This window comes from Chiloscyllium plagiosum, unplaced genomic scaffold (genome assembly GCF_037043375.1).
Source record: "Chiloscyllium plagiosum isolate Xiang-an unplaced genomic scaffold, Cpla_swu_hap1 HiC_scaffold_6, whole genome shotgun sequence".
In the NCBI taxonomy this organism is placed as follows: domain Eukaryota; kingdom Metazoa; phylum Chordata; class Chondrichthyes; order Orectolobiformes; family Hemiscylliidae; genus Chiloscyllium; species Chiloscyllium plagiosum.
The window spans coordinates 86,958,688-86,980,795 of record NW_028270144.1 but is presented as its reverse complement, the minus strand read 5'-3'; the positions used below and the strand labels follow the sequence as shown (position 1 = coordinate 86,980,795).

The following is a 22,108-nucleotide window of genomic DNA, read 5'->3' as shown; positions in this document are numbered from 1 at the left end:
GTTTGCCATGGTCTCTAATAACAATGACAAAACAAAGATGTGTGCAAGAAAAATGTTCAGACCGTATCAGTTAAAAAGCATGTATGTAGCAAGCTAAAATTACATCTCCTAACCCCTGAATCTCAGAATGTTATGAAAGTGAGTTAACTGCTTGTTCCAAAGCCAGATCAAAGCTGAAACTTTATTGCTGGAACAGCACAGCAGGTCAGGCAGCATCTAGGGAACAGAAGATTCGACGTTTCGGGCACATGCCCTTCTTCAGGAAACGTCGAATCTTCTGTTCCCTAGATGCTGCCTGACCTGCTGTGCTGTTCCAGCAATAAAGTTTCAGCTTTGATCTCCAGCGTCTGCAGACCTCACTTTCTCCCCAAAGCCAGATCAACATTACTGGCTATCCCTCACAGATGAGAACAATTGTTTTCCATGGGTCTGAAGGTGGCATATGTGTATGCTATATGCAGCATTGTAGTCATCCTTACCCATCAGAATTACACTTTATTCTATATCAATTATTCTTGGGATGTGAGCAACACTAACAAGGATACCTGTGTGACTACTTCTCGTTGCCTTGATAACCTCTCATTTTGGCACAGGTTGGAAATTGGGGCAACCACCAAATGCCCTTGATAGGTGGCATCAAGACTGGAAAATTTAAACTTATGAAGAAATGAAGGCCAGGTGAGGTGGAAGTACTAGATCCATTTCTCTAAGGGACATTATAGTTGTTATAGGGGATTCTATAATTAGGGGGACAGATAGTATCCTTTGCAAGCCGGATCGGGAGTCTCGCATGGTGTGTTGCCTGCCCAGTGCCAGGGTGCGGGACATCTCCGACTGGCTTGAAAGGATATTGGAGCGGGAGAGGGAGGATCCAGTTGTTGTGGTCCATGTTGGGACTAACAATATAGGCAAAGCTGGGGTGGGGGACCTGTTTGGGGATTATCAAGCACTAGGAAGGAAATTGAAGTACATGTCCTCAAGGGTCATAATCTCTGGATTACTGCCCGAGCCACATGCCAAATGGTGTAGGGATAAGAAAATTAGGGAAGTAATGTGTGTAGGCGGATTTAAACTTGAGGCAGACTGGGAACGCAACAAAAAGGAAGGATAACTTAGGACATCTTATGACTTCCAATATCTCTATGGATAAGAAAGATAGCATTAAGGCACTTTACCTGAATGCTCGTAGCATTCGTAACAAAGCAGATGAACTAATGGCAGATCATCGTGAATGATTATGATGTGGTAGGCATCACAGAGATATGGTTGCAGGCGGGTCAGGACTGGCAGTTAAACATCCAAGGATTTTCAACTTATCGAAAAGACAGGGAGGTGGGCAGAGGGGGCGGGGTTGCCTTGTTAGTTAAGAACTAAATTAAATCTATGGCACTGAATGACATAGCGTCGGATGATGTGGAGTCTGTGTGGGTGGAATTGAGGAACCACAAAGGCAAAAAAAACATAATGGGAGTTATGTACAGACCTCTTAACAGTGGTCAGGACCAGGGGCGCAACATGTTAATAGAAATAGAGAAGGCATGTCAGAAAGGCAAGGTCATGGTGATCATGGGAGACTTAAATATGCAAGAGGACTGGGTAAATAATGTTGCCAGTGGATCCAAAGAAAGGGAATTCATGGAATGCTTACAGGATGGCTTTTTGGAACAGCTTGTCATGGAGCCCACAAGGGAGCAGGCTATTCTGGACCTAGTGCTATGTAATGAACCAGACTTTATAAAAAATCTTAAAGGGAACACTTAGGAAGCAGCGATCATAATATGGTAGAGTTCAGTCTGCAGTGTGAAAGAGAGAAGGCAAAATCGGATGTAATGGTGTTATAGTTAAATAAAGGTAATTATGAGGGCATGAGAGAGGAACTGACGAAAATAGACTGGAAGCAGAGCCTAGTAGGGAAGACAGTAGAGCAAAAATGGCAGGAGTTTGTGGGTATAATTGAGGACACTGTACAGAGGTTCATCCCCAAGAAAAGAAAGATTATCCAGGGAGGGATTAGACAGCCATGGCTGACAAAGGAAGTCAGGAAATGTATTAAAGAAAAAGAGAGATCCCATAAAGTGGCCAAGAGCACTAGCAAATCAAAAGATTGGGAAGGCTACAAAAACAAACCGAGGATAACAAAGAGAGAAATAAGGAAAGAGCGGATCAAATATGAAGGTAGGCTAGCCAGTAATATTAGAAATGATAGCAAAAATTTCTTTCAATACATAAGAAACAAACGACAGGCAAAAGTAGACATTGGGCCACTTCAAACTGATACTGGAAGCCTAGTGATGGGAGATAAGGAAATAGCTGGAGAACTTACTAAGTACTTTGTGTCAGTCTTCACAGTGGAAAACATGAGTAATATCCCAACAATTAAAGAGAGTCACGATGCTGAGTTGAGTATGGTTGCGATTACAAAAGAGAAAGTGCTAGAAAAGCTAAAAGGTCTTAAAATTGAGAAATCTCCTGGCCCCAATGGGCTACATCCTAGAGTTCTGAGGGAGGTGGCTGAGGCAATAGCGGAGGCGTTGGTTGAAATCTTTCAAAAGTCACTGGAGTCAGGGAAAGTCCTGGATGATTGGAAGATCGCTGTTGTAACCCCCTTGTTCAAGAAAGGATCAAGACAAAAGATGGAAAATTATAGGCCAATTAGCCTAACCTCGGTTGTTGGTAAAATTCTAGAATCTATCATTAAGGATGAGTTTTCTAAATTCTTGGAAGAGCAGGGTCGGATTAGAACAAGTCAACATGGATTTAGTAAGGGGAGGTCATGCCTGACAAACCTGTTACAATTCTTTGAAGAGGTGACAAGTAGGTTAGACCAGGGAAACCCAGTGGATGTGGTTTATCTAGACTTCCAAAAGGCCTTTAATAAGGTGCCACATAGGAGGCTGCTGAGCAAGGTGAGGGCCCATAGTGTTCGAGGTGAGCTACTGGTATGGATTGAGGATTGGCTATCTGACAGAAAGCAGAGAGTTGGGATAAAAGGTTCTTTTTCACAGGGTTCAGTGTTGGGGCCGCAGCTGTTCACGTTATATATTAATGTTCTGGATGAAGGGACTGGGGGCATTCTAGCGAAGTTTGCCGATGATACAAAGTTAGGTGGACAGGCAGGTAGTACTGAGGAAGTGGGGAGGCTGCAGAAGGATCTAGACAGTTTGGGAGAGTGGTCCAGGAAATGGTTGATGGAATTCAATGTGAGCAAATGCGAGGTCTTGCACTTTGGAAAAAAGAATACAAGCATAGACTACTTTCTAAACAGTGAGAAAATTCATAAAACCAAAGTACAAAGGGATCTGGGAGTGCTAGTCGAGGATTCTCTAAAGGTAAACATGCAGGTTGAGTCCGTGATTAAGAAAGCGTATGCAATGTTGTCATTTATCTCAAGAGGGTTGGAATATAAAAGCACCATTGTGCTACTGAGACTTTATAAAGCTCTGGTTAGGCCCGATTTGGAGTACTGTGTCCAGTTTTGGTCCCCACACCTCAGGAAGGACATACTGGCACTGGAGCGTGTCCAGTGGAGATTCACATGGATGATCCTTGGAATCTTTGAGGAGAAAGTGAGGTCTGCAGATGCTGGAGATCAGAGATGGAAATGTGTTGCTGGAAAAGCGCAGCAGGTCAGGCAGCATCTAGGGAACAGGAGAATCGACGCTTCGGGCATTAGCCCTTCTTGTTTCCTGAAGAAGGGCTAATGCCCGAAACGTCGATTCTCCTGTTCCCTAGATGCTGCCTGACCTGCTGCGCTTTTCCAGCAACACATTTCCATCTCTGATCCTTGGAATGGTAGGTCTAACATACGAGGAACGGCTGAGGATCCTGGGATTGTATTCATTGGAGTTTAGAAGATTGAGGGGAGATCTAATAGAAACTTACAAGATAATACATGGCTTGGAAAGGGTGGACACTAGGAAATTGTTTCCGTTAGGCAAGGAGACTAGGACCCGTGGACACAGCCTTAGAATTAGAGGGGGTCAATTCAGAACAGAAATACAGAGACATTTCTTCAGCCAGAGAGTGGTGGGCCTGTGGAATTCATTGCCACAGAGTGCAGTGGAGGTCGGGACGCTAAATGTCTTCAAGGCAGAGATTGATAAATTCTTGAAGTCACAAGGAATTAAGGGCTACGGGGAGAATGCGGGACAGTGGAGTTGAAATGCCCATCAGCCATGATTGAATGGCGGAGTGGACTCGCTGGGCCGAATGGCCTTACTTCCACTCCTATGTCTTATGGTCTTATTAGTAACCAGTTGAAATTTTATCATAATCCACTATTGTCTGTGGTCATTTACCAAGCGCAAAGACAAACTATCAATTTAACCAAATTCAATAACCCAGCTGGCTATAGTAGGCTCTGACGGAATCCTCGAGGTAAAAACAATGACTGCAGATGCTGGAAACCAGATTCTGGATTAGTGGTGCTGGAAGAGCACAGCAGTTCAGGCAGCATCCAAGGAGCTTCGAAATCGACGTTTCGGGCAAAAGCCCTTCATCAGGAATAAAGGGCCTTTATCCTTGGATGCTGCCTGAACTGCTGTGCTCTTCCAGCACCACTAATCCAGAATCTGACGGAATCCTGTTTGGATCTCTAGCCTGGCACTATTAATTTAATTAAAACAGTTAAGTAAACCTGAATTACAGCTCTTTTTAAAATCGACAACTATCATGTTTACCATGTCATGTCTATCCTTGTGACGTACACAGAGTTAAACCCAAAACTGATAATAAATATAAAGCATTACATTTCCATGACAGATGCCATCCAATGTTAGGAGACCCGTAATGTAGCCATTCCCAGCTGCCATTGATTCTAAACTGTACTCGGGCATTGGGAAATACACATCAGTAAACAAACATAATTTTGCCTCAGATTATTCTTCTCTCCCTGTACAATCAGACAACTTGCTGTTCACCTGATCCATGGGTTAAGTTAGAAACTCACTAAGTCCCAAGTATTTGTATGCACCAAGCTTGGTTCTATCAGGATGCAATTCAAGCATTGAAGCACATTCAGTCTTGGGTATAAGTTTATTGATCTAAACGTATCTTTAAATATTGTTTTGTAAAATCACACAAAAATGATATTATCCAGCTATAGACGGAACTAAAAAGTGCTGTGTCTGCATCCGTCACTTGATAGACTTTCAACTTGAAAAAGATTTTCCTGAGTATTTGTGGAAGTGTGAACCATTAATGATGCAGTGACACAGCTGAGTATTTGGGATCTCAGTGAACAGCACAAACAACATGGTACCTGCTTCAGCTGAGAGATTTCAGGGATGGCAAATAAACACATTGGGACTGAGAAGACAGGTGAATTAAACAGGTGAAGTCAATATCAAATTAAATAAGAAGAGAGAAATAAAGAAAGGGGATGAAGATTTAATTAAGAGAAAATAAAAAGAAACTAAATGCTAAAGTATGAAAATATCCACCGCTCCTCCATTCAAAACCTATGTTATGAGATTGCACATTTATAAAGATTAGGTTTGGATATCAGTAACCAGGACATCATGCTTAATCTTGAGAGGAGCTTCTGATCATATATTCAGACCATCAGTGAAATGCTTTTTTTCCACCTCTTTGATACAGGATGGAGTCAGATGATATTAACACATCTGTTGCTGAAATCTTCATTCTTGCTTTTGTTACTTCTAGACTTGACTTCCAATGCTCCTCTGGTTGGTCTTACATTTTCCACCTTCAATAAACTGAAGTTCATCAAACCCTTTGGTAAAACCCTAACTCTGATCACTCCTTTCTCACATCACCCCTATGCTTGAATGGTGATACTGATCTCAATATGGCAATAGCTCAATGTCAATGTTCTAAAGCTTGCTTTCACAACCTCCAACTGGTTCACCCCACCCTCTCTGTGAAACCATCTCCAACTCTACGACCAGCACTCCTCCAATGTTGGCATCTTGCACCATCCTCAATTTTACTGTTTACCTCTGGTAGATATACCTTCGGTAACTTCCTAGGCAGTTAGCTCTGAACTTCCATTCCTAAAGTTCTTTATCTCCCTCTCCTCTGTGAAACACTTCCTAAAACAAATCTCTTTGGATTTTTGATTATCTGTTCTAACACCTTAGAGTCAAAGCATCATGTGGAATATAAACTGACCCTTCAGTCCAACCTGTCCATGCCAACCAAGTTTCCCAAACTAAACTAGTCCCATTTGTTTGCATTTGGCCCTTACACCTCTAACCTTTTCTCATTCATGTACCTATCCAAATGACTTTTAAATGTTGTAACTGTACCTGCATCTAACAACTTCCTCTAGCAGTTCACTCCACATTTTAACCACATTCTGTGTGAAAACATTGTCCCTCGGCTCCCTTTTAAATCTTTCTCCTCTCAACTTAAACTTATGCCCTTCAGTTTTGCACTCCCAAGCCCTGGGAAAAAAAGCTTTGCTATTCTATTCACCTTATCTACTTACAAAGCTGTTGCCGGGGTTGGAGGATTTGGGCTATAGGGAGAGGCTGAACAGGCTGGGGCTGTTTTCCCTGGAGCGTCGGAGGCTGAGGGGTGACCTTATAGAGGTTTACAAAATTATGAGGGGCGTGGATAGGATAAATAGACAAAGTCTTTTTCGTGTGGTGGGGGAGTCCAGAACTAGGGCATAGGTTTAGGATGAGAAGGGAAAGATATAAAAGGGAACTAAGGGGCAACTTTTTCACGCAGAGGGTGGTACCTGTATGGAATGAGCAGCCGGAGGATGTGGTGGAGGCTGGTACAATTGCAACATTTAAAAGGCATTTGGATGTGTATATGAATAGGAATGAGTTTGGAGGGATATGAGCCAGGTGCTGGCAGGTGGGACTAGATTGGGTTGGAATATCTGGTCAGCATGGACGAGTTGGATCGAAGGGTCTGTTTCCGTGCTGCACACCTCTATGACTCTATGTCCCTCATGATTTTATAAACCTTCAAAAGGTGACCCCTCCACCTCCTATGCTCCAATGAAAAAGTCTCAGCTTATCCAGCCTCTCGTTATGACTCAAATCCTCCAGTCCTGGCAACATCTTTTCTGCACTCTCCCCAATTTAATAATATTCTCCATGTTAAGAGACAAAATTTGTCTGATAATGTTCCTATGAAGTATTTCAAGACACTTTATTATGTTAAAGTGTCATGCAAATGGAAGTTGTTGTTGTTTGCCATTCATTAACTCAGAGACGAAACAAAACTACAGATGCTGGATCCAAGGTAGACAAGCAGGAGGCTGGAAGAACACAGCAAGCTAGGTGGTAACAGGAGATGGAGAAGTCAATGCTTCGGGTATAACCCTTCTTACATTAACTTGTACCATATCATAAAAAGGCTGCTTATATCAGTCTCAAGTCTTAACCTTCTGTGGCAAATACCCTGTACCTAAAAATAATAGGAAGGCAAACATTGGATACTGGTTTTGCAAAGCTGCAGTGAACAGTGAACTGGTGTAGTTCAGAAAGCAACTTTTGGATGTTTACATTTCTTCACATATCCGCTCCCCTCCTGAAATTATTGTACCCTTTAGCCATAACTAACAGGAAAGATTATTTGCCTTGCCATTATGTTGATAGCGAATTCTGACACAATATTTTCATTTCATCTTCCACAAAAACATAATTATTTTTCAAAACATGTACTCATACACCAATAGGGAAAATCTTTCAAATATTAATAGCAGTCAATCTGAATTTTTAAACAAATTTCTTCAGGCATCTGAATATTTCTGAAATATTCAATGAGAATGTAATATTGTTTCTTTTCATGAACCTGAATTATTCAAAAGTGCTAGAAAGAAAGCTGAATAAGATCTTCAAATTATATAGTTAGCCTTATTTATTTATTATGCATCGAAATCATTTTCTATCTCAATAACTTACAGGCTATTTTCTTGATGCAAAGATATGTTTTCACATTTGTAAAGTGCATTTCCTTTACATTCATGTACTTAGCATTGAAAATGTAAATCGACAATTGAAAACCTTAGCACTTTAGAACGAATGACACAGCAACTCTCATAAAATAACACGTCAGACAAAATGTACAATTCCTCCTTTATACTCCTATAATGCCTTCTCATCTAGAAGTCTACTCTTTGCTTTTCTGATTTGAAATTTACATTTACTATTATCTATGTTTTTGACTATTAAAGAAAATTCTAAATTAATACCAATTGGTGTGAAGTTTGAAACTATATGCTGTAATGCAGCTTGGGCACTGACATGAAATGTACAATCTGTTTAGGAGCAGGAGTTGACGACATGCCCACCCAGCTGGCTCTGCCATTTAAATAGATCATGGCTGATCATCTACCTTAATGCCACTTTCCCCTATGATCCCCAGATCTGATGAGGTCATTGTTCTCCAGAAATCTATTGATTTCTATTTTGGACGTGTTCAATAATTGAAGCTTTGCAGCCCTGTGGGGTAGAGAATTACAAAGATTCACCACCCTTAGGGCAATGAAATTCCACCTCGTCCCAGTCTTAAATGACCTGCCTTTATTCTGAGAATGTGTCTCCTGGTTCTAGGCTCGCAATCCAGTGGAAATCGCCAGTTCATATCTGCCCCGTCACACTCTTAACACCATAATCCTCAATCCAGATTAAATTTTAACCCAAGAACATTGTGGCACATTTTAAAAATTATATTTAGTCTTCGTATTGAAAGCTTGTGAAATGCTTGTGTTCTGATCTGGTCTGTGTGAACCAGCTCATAAGATCAAAGAAGCAGAAGCAGGAACAGGCATTAGCCTCTTGGGCTTGTTCTGCTGTTCAATAAAATCAGGGCTGATCTGATTGTGGCCTCAATTCCACTCTCCTGTTTGTTGCCCCAGAAGCTTTAATTCCCAAGGCACTCAGGAATTTATCTAACTCAGTCTTGAATATTCTGGATGACCCAACCTCTATGCTTTCTGTGGGAGAGAATTCCAAAGGCTAACCACTTTCCGAAAGACAAAAAAATCTGCATTCTTAAATGCGAGACCCCTTATTGTGAAACTGTGCCTGTAGTACCAGAATCTTCCATGAGGAGAAATATCTCTACCTTGTCAAAATCCTCAGAATTGTTCATCTTTTGAAAGATCACCTTTCTTTGCTCTGACTCAATGGGGTAGTGCATTGGAAGTATAGCTCTGCTTTCCCTGGAGTCAAAAGATAAAGGTTGTACAAAGTAGCCACAGTCCCCCAATTTACCTCATTTTCAGACCCAGGTTGATAGAAAGCATGGACCAGTGGTCTGTCCTGAACATAATCCTGATTCCCTTACTGATTAAAATTTGACTACCTCAGTCTTGCATACACTTAACAAACCAATCTTGATAGCCTTATGCACTAAAAAAAACTTTGCACCCCTCTGACAGAAGAGATGTCTCCTCATCTCTGTCTTAAATGTGTGATCCATATCCTCAGACTCTGCCTTTGCATCCAACTTTCTCACAAGGGGAAGTGACTGCATCTACCTGGTCAAATTCTCAATGAATCTTGTATGTTTCAATAAGCTCACCTCTTATTCATCTAAATGCCAGTGGAACAATTCCAATCAACTTAAGCTCTCATCAAAAGACAGTCCCTCCAATCTCTTACCCCTTCCTATAGTCATTCTTCCTCACTGGGGCATGTCTTTGCTGTGAGACATAAATATTTTCTTAAATATCCGCCACTGTTCCTCAACTCTCTTTGCTGCTAAACTCCTTTCCCAGTCCACTCTAGCCAGCTTTGCCCTCATTCCCAAGTAATTACCCTTATTTAAGCTGAGCTCAATTCTTTCTGATCCAGGTTTCTCCCTCTTAAACTGAATGTTAAATTCTACCATGTTATGGTCATTGTTTCCGAGTGGATGTTTTACTTTAACACCATTTATTAAACCTACCTCATCACCAGATCCAAAATAACCTGATCCCTGGCTGGTTCCACAACATATTGTTCTGGGAAAATCTCTTGAATACCATCTATGATTGTTTTTTCCCTCAGCTAATCTGACTACCCCAATACACATCAAGATTAAAGTCACCTACCAACATACTGCCTATGTTCCATGCCCATGTTATCTCCAGATTTATTATCTGTTCCAACATACAGCTACTGTTAGGGGGCCTCCAGACTATTCCTACCAGTGTCTTCTTTCCCGTTTTTTAAATTCTTCCCTCTATCCAAATGTATTCTACATCTTCTGATTTCAAGATCATTTCTGACTATGATGCTTACTCTATCCTGTATCAGCAATGTGGCCCCACTACCCTTTCCTTCCTGCGTGACCTGAATATTTCATTCCCAACTTCTCATGTAACCATGTCTGTGCAATGGCTATAAGATTGTAACTGTTAACCTGTATTTTTGCCTTTAATTCATCTATTTTGTGCTGAATATGGTGAGCATTTAAGTAAAGAACCATTAAATTCATCTTTTTATCACTTCCTCCCCTCCTTTAACCCTATTTATTGCTGTTTTTCAACATTTTTCAATGAATACTCTGTCCCTACCTCTCTGACTCTAGATATCACTATGTTTTATAAGACTACATTTCCCCTCTGCCAAATCCTCCTCACCTCTATTTAGTTAAAAGCTCTCTCTACAGTCCCTAATTATTCAATTTACTAGGAGACTGATGATTGAAGTGAAGTTTATGCCACCAGAAGAGGTCCCTTCTACACTAGTAATGATGCCAGTTCCCCATGAGCTTAAACCCATTCTGCCACATTAGACAGTGACATATGGAGGTAACTCCTTGATTATATTTACTCTATGCCAGTTTGCCTGTGGCTTGGGTAGTAATACAGAGATTATTGCTTTGGAGGTTCAATTTGTTCCTAACTGTTCACAGACCTTCAGCAAAAATATTGCTGGTATGTGGAAAATGACTGCAGGATCCCTGCTTACCTGCTCCAGCCTAAGGAGATGTCATTAACATTGACACCAGGCAGGCAACACGGCCTGTGGGACTCCCAATCATGACTGTAGAGAACAGCAGTGATTCTCCTAATTATACTTTACCCTACCATAACTACATTTCTGTTTCCTCCCCCAACTTGAATGGCTCCCTGTACCAAGGTGTGTGGCCAATTTGCTCATCCTCCCAGTAGTCCGCACTCTCATCTGCAGAGTTTTCAAGAACGTCATGACTACTCGACAATCCTAGAGGTTGAGGCTTCTCAATTTTAACCCTCACATCCTCATATCTGCCTCAACTGCAGTCACACACCCTTTGTACATGGATTATAGTAAGGCATTTGATAAGGTTCCCCATGGTAGGCTTATGCGGAAAGTCAGGAGGCATGGGATGTGGGAAATTTGGCCAGTTGGATAGAGAACTGGTTAACCGGTTGAAGTCAGAGAGTGGTGGTAAATGGTAAATATTCAGCCTGGAGCCCAGTTACAAGTGGAGTTCCGCAGGGATCAGTTCTGGGTCCTCTGCTGTTTTTATGTTTATTAATGACTTGGAAGAGGGAGTCGAAGGGTGGGTCAGTAAATTTGCAGACGATACGAAGATTGGTGGAGTTATGGATAGTGGGGAGGGCTGTTGTCAGCTGCAAAGGGACTTAGATATGATGCAGAGCTGGGCTGAGGAGTGGCAGATGCAGTTCAACCCTGTCAAGTGTGAAGTTGTCCATTTCGGAAGGATAAATAAGAATGCGGAATACAGGGTTAATGGTAGGGTTCTTAGTAAGGTGGAGGAGCAGAGGGATCTTGGGGTCTATGTTCATAGCTCTTTGAAAGTTGCCACTCAGATGGATAGATCTTGTAAGAAGGCCTATGGTATATTAGCGTTCATTAGCAGAGGGATTGAATTCAAGAGTTGTGAGGTGATGTTGCAGCTGTACAGGACCTTGGTAAGGCCACATTTGGAGTACTGTGTGCAGTTCTGGTCGCCTCATTTTAGGAAAGATGTGGAAGCTTTGGAGAGGGTGCAGAGAAGATTTAGAAGGATGTTGCCTGGAATGGAGAATAGGTCATACGAGGATAGGTTGAGAGTGCTAGGCCTTTTCTCATTGGAACGGCGAAGGATGAGGGGTGATTTGATAGAGGTTTATAAGATGATCAGGGGAATAGATAGAGTAGACAGTCAGAGACTTTTTCCCCGGGTACAACAGAGTATTACAAGGGGACATAAATTTAAGGTGAAGGGTGGAAGGTATAGGGGAGATGTCAGGGGTAGGTTCTTTACCCAGAGAGTGGTGGGGGCATGGAATGCGCTGCCTGTGGGAGTGGCAGAGTCAGAATCATTGGTGACCTTTAAGCGGCAATTGGATAGGTACATGGATAGGTGCTTAAGCTAGGGCAAATGGTTGGCACAACATCGTGGGCCGAAGGGCCTGTTTCTGTGCTGTATTGTTCTATGTTCTACGTTCTATGTTCTTGTTCCTGATCACAGAAAAATTGTACATTTCTTAATCTGTGACCATCCACTGGAACAAAGTGTCCAGGTAATTTGCCCCTTCCCTGATGTAGTGTAACATCCACAGCTCAGATTACAGCTTCTTAACTTGGATCTGAAGTTCCTCAAACTGCAAATCCTTACTGTAGATGTGTTCACTCTGGATGTCCAGCTGTTTCCACATCACTCATCCTACCACCATTATCATGTTTGATTGAATTTATAAGTGAATTACTCTCGATTCCTTACTCTTTACACTTCACTATACTGATGCACTATTCTTATAAACTAAAGAGAAAAATAAAATCACCAACATCAATCTAATACTTAAGCAGCTAATTTTAGGAAAAGGAGGAATTAAAACACTGGAGACCTAATTCCTGTATCATTGGACATCGGAGTGGATCTGGGAAAATTAACAAACAGTGAAATTCACAACTGATCTTGGAGGAACTGTTGGGCGAAAGTCACAGCACAGAATCAGATAAGTTAATCATTGTTTTAAGTGTGGCCTACAGAGAATCTGCAGTAGTGCGTTGAGTGGGTTCTTTCTTGATTAAATGTTTTTGGAGATGTGTCTCTTGATTAAACTTAAAATATAAGCCATAACTATTAATTTAACCTGGGGCAGCGTTTGTAGAGGAATAAGACAGTGTTAATTTCTGGGTCTGTAGATTGTAAAGGAGCAAAAATGGCCTTTAGTAGAGTGATATGTACTTCTTGTCAAATGTGGGAGTTATGGAACCACAATTCAAGGAAACGGTTGTGATTGAGCAACCAGTTGGCAAACAACCAAGCAAATGATAACGAGTAGATGATTTCATAATGCTTCCCAGACTCATGACAGAATTCTTGAAGAGCAAAGAGACCTGGGAAGGTGATAGGTAGATGCAGGTGAAGGGTGATAGTAGTTGGGAGGTCATGCTACAGCTGTACAGGATATTGGTTAGGCCACTGTTGGAATACTGTGTGCAATTCTGGTTGCCCCCCTATAGAAAAGATGTTGTGAAACATGAAAGGGTTCAGAAAAGATTTACAAGGATGTTGCCAGGGTTGGAGGAATTGAGCTATAGGGAGAGGCTGAACAGGCTGGGGCTGTTTTCCCTAGAGCATCGGAGGCTGAGGGGTGACCTTATAGAGGTTTACAAAATCATCAGGGGCATGGATAGAGTAAATAGGCAAAGTCTTTTCCCTGGGGTGGGGGAGTCCAGAACTAGAGGTCATAGGTTTAGGGTGAGAGGGGAAAGATATAAAAGAGAGCTACGGGGCAACTTTTTCACCAGAGGATGATACGTGTATGGAATGAGCTGCCAGAGGAAGTGGTGGAGGCTGGTACAATTGCAACATTTAAGAAGCTTTTGGATGGGTAAATGATTAGGAAGGGTCTGGAGGGATATGGGCTGGGTGCTGGCAGGTGGGACTAGATTGGGTTGGGATATCTGGTCGGCATGGACGGGTTGGACCAAAAGGTCTGTTTCCATGCTGTACATCTCTATGACTCTAAACATAAACTAAAAACCTCACTTTTAAATTAAAGACTGGAAATATTCACCAATCCTCCTCACCAATCAGCTTCTTTCCCGGAACTTACAGCTCATTGGTCTATGATACCACTCCATCATTGGTTTCTCTACAGGTTGCCTTCTCGATTCATATCTTTTCATTTCTCTCACTTACCTCTGGAGAGTTTACTTATAGTCATGGAGTCATACAGCACGGAAACAGACCCAAAGGTCCAATCAATCCATGCCAAACATAATCCCAAACTAAACTAATCCCACCTGCCTGTTCCTGGCCCATATCCCTCCACATTTTTCCTATTCATGTATCTATCCAAATGTATTTGAAACATTGCAACTGTACCTGTATCCATGACTTCCTCTGGAAGTTCATTCCACATGCGCACCACCTTGTGTGTAAGAAATTTGCCCCTCATACCTTTTTAAATCTTTCTTATCTCACCTTAAAAATATGCCCCCAGTCTTGAAATCCTCCATTAGAGGGAAAAGGCAATGACAAATTATTCAAACTATACCCCTCATTATTTTATAAAACTCTATATGGCCGCTTCTCAACCTCCTACACTCCGTGAAAACAGTCGTGGTCTATCCAACCTTTCTTTAAAACTCACACCTTCCGTACCCGGTAATATCCTGGTAAATCTCTTCTGAACACTCTCCAGTTTAATGATATCCTTCCCTATGACTGGCAGACCAGAACTGGACACAGTTTCTTCTTGTAGTAAACCCACATTAAAGCACCTCTACCCCCTTGTACTGAACATCCACTTTGAATCAAATTTCCTACAAGGGACAGTAACTCGTTTAGCTTTTGTCACACGTTGCTGCAGTCCCACACTGACCGTGCTCCTTACTAACTGTGTGGTGAATGACTTCTCTTTCTTATAAAGATCTGTTCAGAGAATCTATTTAGCTACACTAATCATACTTCATTTTGACAAAGGAATCGTGCTTTTTGAATTCTTTCAGCCCAAATTAAGTAGTTATCTTCTTTGACTAAACTATTTAACTTACTTGAAGATTACTGTCCCATTCTGATGTTAACTCTAAAAAACTGAACTTGGGAAAGGATGCACCAATTGAATTTCCAACGGTAGTTGGTAACTCACATGCCCTTTGTCTCATTCTGCAGTCCCATACTGACTATACAGCTGAATAGTCAGTTGAACTTTGGTGGGAGGGAGGCACCAACTTTTAGAAATGATAATTCACAACAAAATGAGTAGCAATTTGGGAAAATGCATGTTAGTTAAGGGAAGCTGATACAGATTTTTATAATGGTCTACAGTATCCCTCCAAACAGCAGCCCACCAAAACCCAATCCCCCCACCCGATCCCTGTCTCCCTACATTTCCCATAGCTAATCCAACTGGCCTGCACTTCCCTTGATGCTATGGGTAATTTAGTTTAGCTAATCCACCTAAGCTAACATCTTTGGACTGTGAGAGAAAAATCAGAGCATCAAGAAGAAACCCATGCAGACATGGGGAGAACGTGCAAACTCCACATAGACTGTTGGCTAAGGCTGGAATAAAAACCAGATCCCTGGTGCTGTGAGGCAGCAGAGCTAACCACAGAGCCACCTTACCATCCCATGTTTATTAACTTGTTTGAGTTTTTGGGGAAAGTAACTGTTACAACTATAGAATTTATAAAATTATGTTTTGAGACTTCCTCTTTAATTTACAGCAAAGTGATGGGTTTATGTGTCCTGCTCTGCCCAGCAAGAAGTCTGAGTGCAACAGGGACAAGGCGGCTCAAAATTGAATGACTTGTTGAAGAGATACCAGATATTTAGACCAGAGAATAGTGGCAAGTGTGTTTGCGTTGACTGTGTGTATGCTCCAAGTTTCACAGGGAGATATTGTCATCTTTTGTAAATAGTTATACTTGAAAGCGCATATTTAATTCCAAGGCTAGAATAAAGTTGAAGGTCTAGGGAATAGCTAATTGGTATTTATTGCTGGATACAAGGCTTATGTGATTCACATTGACTTTGGGAAGAATCCATACCAATCCACTCTACTATTAGCTTTCCAACAATTTTCTCAGCTGTCACTGAGCCTCACACATCCACATGACTCTGTTAGAATCTGTGAGAAAGAGAAAGCAGGAAATGCAGGCAGCTCTTCCTATAGCCGAAGCAAAAGGTGGTAGGTGTTTGTGCACAGATTGAAAAGGTGGAAGTTATGAGGATCTAATGGAAGCTGGACGAATAACTTAAATTACCAGCTGCAAAAGAAAGCAACTGTTAGGACCTGAGAATACCTTTGGAGGAACTCAGAGAATAAATTATCCATTTAAGGCACAGCATAAACATGGCGTGGAAATGTCAGGCCTTTTCAAATTGAAATGGGGAAACATTTCTGGAGTTTATCTGTCTACTAAATAGCGTTTAGTCAATGGTGCTTTTAGATTACAATGAGCGGTTAGGGTCTAGAATGTGATGCCTGAGAGTTTAATTCAAGCAATGTCCATGATGCCTCTCAGTCAGTAACTGAAGCCGAAAACGCTGGCAGGAGAAAGGTCTGGTGAGTTTCTCTTGCAGAGACAGTGCGGGCATGACGGGCCGAATGTCCTCCCTCTGTGCTGTAACCATTCTATGATTCTAATCCAGCTAGCGGCACAATTGTGGAAAAGTTCCTCCCTCGCTGGTTGGGTAAAATCCATGTGTCAGTTCAATTTCCAATTTCCGAACTTAGAGTAAAATGTTAACTAAACACAGAGGAAACCTGGAGTGTGGGATCACTCAGTCTCGGGCAGGCGGCCTCAAGGATTCAGGGACAAACCTCTGGATTGTCGTTTTCCAACAAGCCGTTTGCCAGGCCATTCAGTGCTGGTGAAGCGTCGCTTACATAACCCCCCTCCCGGCCACATCAGAATGACTGACTTCTCCACAAGGCGCCATCGAACTCACAATATCTTCCAAGATCCCGTGTGAGGGAGCCGGGCTGAGCACAGAAATGTAACCCCCCCACCTATCCTGATCATGTTGATGGAACATCAGGTTCGGTTAGGATTGATACAAACTTCACTGAGGGTGAAGAACGTTTTGGTTCAGAAACAATCGGAAGGAATGCTAATTAGAAGCAGCAAGCCATTCAAAGAAGCGGCACTCCATCGAAGGTTAAAAAGGGTCATTCCCTGCCACTGTTATCAGGAGTTGGTTTTAAAAGGAGCTGGCTCTTTTTCGCCGGCTCGTGTGTCTGGGAATTGTTGCAAGTCCCATCACTGAAGGAAATTTCCCTCACTCATAGCACGCAGTAGCTTTTCCATCTTTAACCAAAGTTAACACACGAAGCGCAGCCAAAACGTAAAGCGGGCTGAGATTTTTTTTGTCATTCATTTATTAAGGGATGTCAACATAACGTTAAAGAATATCAGGATAACTGGTACCGCCACCAATGAACAGCGTGGCTGAGTTTTACAAACTGTAACAACACGATGATTACATATGCTAAATACATTGGATGGAGAACCCCGAATTTGGGTATCATTCAGAAACACGCTCTGGCACCTACCCGTCATTTCACGATGTTCAGTCCCACATTGTTAAGACATCAGGCTAACCGGACACACAGCAGCCGACTGCTCCTTAACTTTGTTGTCTGTTGGGAATGTTGAACACACGGTAAAACTGAGCAAAAATCGGTAGTTCCTGAATCCATCTGGCATGCAGCCCCCTGGGTGATGGGAGGTTTAGTTTTGCAACAGTACACTACTCCATCGGGTGCGGGGGATTCTGGTCGGATTCAATCTGCCTTTTTTTCTCCCCGTCTATATTCTGAACAGGCAGCGTTCCGCTGAGAATACTGTTTGGCGTTATAAATGAACAGAGATAACATTACAGCCTCTATGAATGCCGTTTCCTTCAGCACCAGCCTCGATCACCCAGGCTCTGGGGTTTGTAAACTTGCAAACGAAGTGCAGGCAACACACGGCAGTTCGTCCTTTTAAGATATATATATATATATATTACCCAACACATGGGAGGTAAATCTTGTCTCCTAAAACCAATGAGCTGCTCATTGTTAAATCGACTCTTTACAAGTTAGAGTCCCTCTGGCATTCGGGTGTGGTTATGTTCAAATTTCTAACGATTATATAAACCTGCAAGATTACTATATTGTATCGAGGCCTGTGGCTATTAAAAGTTATTTAAATATAATTGAAGTTTTTCATCTATAGATGGTGTTCTTTCTAATTCATTTACAGAAAGATCAGTTCTTTTTTGTATTATCTACATGTAGGTAACATGTTAAAATATGTTTTTTCTCCTAATAGCTTAACCAAAAGATGATGGGTAACAAATGTAGCTGTTTATTACTTAGGTCGCCACCTCAATTATGATTCAAGTTCATAGTATTTAAACATAGTAAAATAAAACCTTACCTGAACCCTCTCGTCACCTGCGAGAAGCGAGTTCCTCAGCTATTACGGGATAAGCCAGCGGTAAGAGGGTGCTCCGCAACAGTGTTATACAGTAACAAATTCTGACAAGTTCATTTTCATCATCACACCACGCCTTTTTTTTAACATGGTAACACCCGGCCTACCTAGCGGCAGATACGCTCATTTCTGTCTAACCGTACCAAGATTCATACTCCGCAATATTCACGTATCCTTCTCAAATTACATTTGCCAATCAACTCTTAAAAATAAGGTATCTTCCACACGTGGCCTCACAAATTAAATAAAAAAAATAGTTTTTTTTCTAAGTTTGTAATTCAATCCTGGACACTCCAGTTTATGACACACAGCGGCAACAAGGTCTCCTTCGCTGTAGGGCGAAACATTGAATCATATTATTGGCACAGCACCATATGATCCAACCGGTAAATCCCTCACTCGGGGAAGGCTCGGCACTCCAGGCTTTGCAGCGCCTGCGCTCATGTTGCACTCTGGGGCTTTGTAGTTCATCGGCCAGCCTCCAGTTTCAGAGGCGAGATGAGAGCGGCTTTTGGGAGTGGAGTTCAGCCTCTCACACCAGGCTCCGAGAGACGCCGCGGGTGCCCCAGTGTGGGATCAAGCGCAATACAGTCTCCAGTCTCCACAGCGGCATCTGAAGGACGGCTGGGGAAGGACAGTGCAAACCCGCAACCAGAAATGCCCCTTTGCAATGCCACTGCTTCTCTGGCTAACCATAAATCGTTTTATTGTGCTAAATCTGAGGTGTATTGTTAAATTGCTTAAGTCTTAAAATAGTTTAATCCGATGTGTTCCATTTGTCTGATCACAAGTTTGCTATTAACAGTTCGTCAATTAAGTTACCATGACGGTCACTGCTACTCATTTCTTCCAGCGAGAATGATCGCACTCACTGAAAGCTAACAGCAGCTGACCGGTTTTATCACAGCGTTCTCCACCAGTCAGTAAATGCCATCCACTGAAAATGAGCTTATCACAGTGGTACGGCTCATCATTGATATGTGAGAAGTCGCATAGGTGTGTCTAACTTTGGAAGCTCTTCTTAACCCCGGCAGACCCACCACAGACTCGCCTCTGAGTGAACGAGCGTTTGTACGATTTTAGGCTGTTTTGAAGATATTGTGCCAGCTGCTAAGAAAACAAGCATGCTTTTACACAATGGATCAGAAAAGATTTACCAGGACGTCACCGGGAATGGAGGGTTTGAGTTATGAGCAAAGGCTGGATAGACTGGGACTTTTTCGCTGGAGAGTAGGAGATTGAAGGGTGACCTTATAGAGGTTTACAAAATCATGCCGGCATGGATAAGGTAAATAGCAAAAGTCTTTTCCCTAGGATGGGAGAGTTCAAAACGAGGTGTCATATTTTTAAGGTGAGGAGAAAGTTTTACAAAGGGCATGAGGGGCAATTTTTTTTTACACAAAGCACGATTGGAGTGTGGAATGAGCTGCCAGAGGAAGTGATGGATGCAAGTACTTTTATAACATTGTAAAGACATTTGGATAAGTACGTGAATAGGAATGGTTTAGAGGGATATGAGTTAAATGCATTTCAGTGGAATTGGTGTACTTTGGGAACATGGCTGGTGTGGACTAGTTCGACCAAAGGATCTGCTTCCATGCTGACTCTGAATCTCTGATAATGCTGTGTTGCTGGTGGCAAACAACATAGGCATTCGAGAAAGTGGAATTCCTTTCAGGGTTTCAGCCTGCTCTTGCTCCATTGAACTAATTTCTTCTCATCTTGACTGTATTTTACACCCCCATCCAGTATCTTTCCATTTATATTCATAATTCTTCCGATGCTTTACAAAGGTTTCATGATTTCTAGCTTTCTGGTGCAAGCCACCTCCTTTCCATGTCCAGTCCCCATCAGCATGGTCTCTGTTTTTCCCTGGAAAAGAGGCCTGAACAGTCTCCATTGAATACTCTTGCCTGGCTGACCATGCTCTCCCTTTGAACAATTTCTCCTTTAACTCATCCCATTCCTCCAAGTTAAAGGTATACCAATGGATACCTGTGCTATCAAGATGTGGGGTGTACTGTACCTTTAAGACAGCTAAAAGCAACAGAACTACCTGACAGAACCAAGTGTTCTGAAAAAAAATGTAACATGTGCTCCAGCTACTGGGGTAGCTACAGTAGCTGGTTGCCTGGAAATGACAAAGCAGATCTGAATTACGTCAATCAGTTTAAATTATACCCTGAAAAATACCAAACACCAAACCAGCTTGAATTTAATATATTGACAATCTTAAAAGCCAACGACGCAATCCAATGCGTTGAGAGTATAAGCCCAGCGAAAATTGAACAGTTGAGAGGAGAACTACCAAGCCAGTGACATCTGCATACTGCCCAGAAGAAAAAAGCTCTCTTAAAAGGTACCTTTATTGATCAGTAACCTGTGAAGTAATATCCCCAAGGAAAAGGAAAGAAGATCGAAATACAGAGAAGAACGAAAGCTGCCTGGTTTTGAGATAAGAAATTTTGTTTTTTTTTGTAAATCTTAATCGGGGGATTTTATTGGACTAGTATTGCAGAGGAGAAAGTAAAAGTTAGGTTGAGGAAGGAGTTGTAAACAATTGTTAGTTAATTATTCTCTGTTACACTTTAAGAAATAAAGTTGTTAATTTTTACTTTAAACAGCCCTTGGTCTCTTGAACTTTCACAGATTACTGCACAGGATAACTCTTTTCTGTGTTGCAGGTTTACATTAAGCAGGAAAGTTTACCCCAAGTTGAACACCCTCATGGATACCAGCTCTTCCTGTTCTTTGTGGGGTATGTGAAACATTTCTTCTTTCAGCACTTCTTGGGTCCCCACCCACAACTCTTTCTCTATCAATTATACCATCAGCCCTCCTCATTGCTGTTGTTCGGAATTGGAAAAAGATGATCAGTTTTGCTTGCAATTTCCATCCTTCTCTCACCTGGTCCATGTCTGATTCTTCCCTTCACTTCCCGAACTTCACTGTTTCTATTTCTGGGAATAGGCTGCCCACCAATATCTACTAAAAACCTCCCAGGTCCCACAGTTACCTTGACTACACCTCCACATACCTTGCTTCTTGTGAAGATTGAATTCCATTCTCCTTTCTCCATCTTTGTCATATCTGTTCCGATCAGGTCACCTTCCACCTGACTGCCTCTGAAATAACCTTCTTTTCTCTCAAACAAAGATTTCCACTCAGTGTGGTTGACAGGCCTTTCAGCCATGTGCAATCCATCTCCCACACATCTACCCTTAACTCCCTCTCCTCCTTCCCAGAACAACAATAGGGTTTCCCTTGTCATTATTTTCCTCCTCACTAGTCTCGGCATTCAAAGGGTCACCCAGCAGTATTTCACAGGGATGTTCCCTCCATGATACCCTACTCCACTCTTCCATCCTCGTAATGCTTCCACACTGTAACATGGCAGCTTCCCATGCAATCGAAGGAAGTGCAACACTTGCCCATTCAATTCCTCCCTCCTCACTGTCAAAGGCCTCAAGGCACACCTTCCAGGTGAGGTGGCATTTCACTTGCATTTCTTTAAATCTCATCTGCATTCACTGCTCACAATGCGATATCCTTCACACTGGGAGACTGAACTGACACTAAATTACTATTTTGCAGAACACGCTGCTCCATACGAATGACTCCAACCTCCCAGTTGCTTGCCACTTCAATAAACTATCTTGCTCTCATGCTAACATGGGCCTGCTTTACAGTGTTCTAACAAAGCACAATGCAAACTTGAAGAAGACTTCATTTTCCACTGAGGCACTTTACCAGCTCAAGGTCAG

The 22,108-nt window shown here is 42.1% G+C and overlaps 1 protein-coding gene and 1 long non-coding RNA gene across 5 annotated transcripts in view; one reads left to right on the top strand and one right to left on the bottom strand.

The window, feature by feature from the left end:
* The window catches only part of sgcg (sarcoglycan, gamma), a 679,656-nt gene extending 660,939 nt beyond the window's left edge, over positions 1 to 18,717 (bottom strand). For 2 of the 4 annotated variants that reach the window (XM_043691949.2, XM_087988173.1), the window contains exon 1: positions 18,288 to 18,717. The gene's annotated coding sequence lies outside the window, so the exon portion shown is untranslated. Of the gene's footprint in view, positions 1 to 17,416; positions 17,646 to 18,287 lie in introns of those variants that run through there. The other 2 variants (XM_087988171.1, XM_087988172.1) reach the window with 2 other exon arrangements.
* A 346-nt stretch (positions 18,718 to 19,063) lies between these two features.
* Positions 19,064 to 22,084, top strand: LOC122550747 (uncharacterized). Its single transcript, XR_006311934.2, has 3 exons — positions 19,064 to 19,632; positions 21,029 to 21,102; positions 21,939 to 22,084. It is a non-coding gene; the product is annotated as an uncharacterized LOC122550747 (long non-coding RNA).
* The last annotated feature ends 24 nt before the right edge of the window (positions 22,085 to 22,108 follow it).